The sequence below is a fragment of the Octopus bimaculoides genome, chromosome 6 (assembly GCF_001194135.2).
Source record: "Octopus bimaculoides isolate UCB-OBI-ISO-001 chromosome 6, ASM119413v2, whole genome shotgun sequence".
Classification (NCBI taxonomy): Eukaryota; Metazoa; Mollusca; class Cephalopoda; order Octopoda; family Octopodidae; genus Octopus; species Octopus bimaculoides.
The window spans coordinates 94,093,035-94,094,231 of record NC_068986.1 but is presented as its reverse complement, the minus strand read 5'-3'; positions in this window follow the sequence as shown (position 1 = coordinate 94,094,231).

Below are 1,197 nucleotides of genomic sequence, written 5' to 3'. Positions count from 1 at the left end.
AGATGCATATATATACACACACACGTATACATGCACACATTCGAGGGGTTTTGAAAATCTCCTGTTTTGGGGTAAAAGAAAATGCAGGAGAGTCATTTAATTATTATTTTCTCCAACATATTCCCCTCTCGGATACACACACTTATTGCAGCAGTCCTTCACTTTTTCTAAGCCCTGCAAAAGAAGGTTGGTCTCCATCCAGGCTTTTCACGAAACTCTTAAAATCAGGAACTTTACAGCATCCTCTCGTACATCCAAATATACACAGAGAGAGACTCATACATAAATATAAGTGTGTGTATTTTCAATTTCAAGATATCCCTATACATTTTTCTCTCGCCATCAAGTGTGATATCCTGAAATATATGGGTTTCACGAAGGATCCTCCGAAGCCTTGTTTTTTGCTGGTTCCTCCAACAATATTCAATATTTCACCTTAGAACACAGGCCCTCTCGTAATACCAGGATTTAACAGCAGCTGGCAGATTAAACATTCTAATATTCTCAATCCCGGTGTGGAACAATATTCATAATCCTTCAAAACGAAGAAATCAGTTCCTCAAATTTCTCAAATGAATCCCTCAAAATAAAGAAAGATCCCTCACCAAGATATGAATTCAGTTGAGCAAAATGTCGTAACTATGGTACCGAAACTGGATACTAAAATATACACAAATTCATACGCATACATAAATACATACATACGCACATATACATAAGCGTGGCTGTGTGGTAAGCAGCTTCCTTCCTAAAGACATGGTTCCGAGTTCAGTCCCACTGCATGGCACCTTGGGTAAGTGTCTTCTACTAAACTCCGGGCAAACCAAAACCTTGTGAGTGGATTTGGTAGGAAAAAAAACTGAAAGAAGACAGTCGTATATATATCTATATATATGTGTGTGTGTGTGTCTTTATGTTTGTGTTTATCTCCCACCACCGTTTGACAACCGGTGTTGGTGTGTTTACGTCTCTGTAAATTAGCGGTTCGGCGAAAAGTTATAGATGGAATAAGTACACGGCCTTTAAAATGTCTGAAATCGTTTTGTTCGACTAAAACCCTACAAGGCGGTGCCCCAGCATGGCTGCAGTCAAGTGACTAACCCAAGTAAATTAGTAAAAGAAGCAGTATCTAAATAAATATATATGTATATGTTTCTATATGTGTATATATAACATGTAATATAATATAACATTATA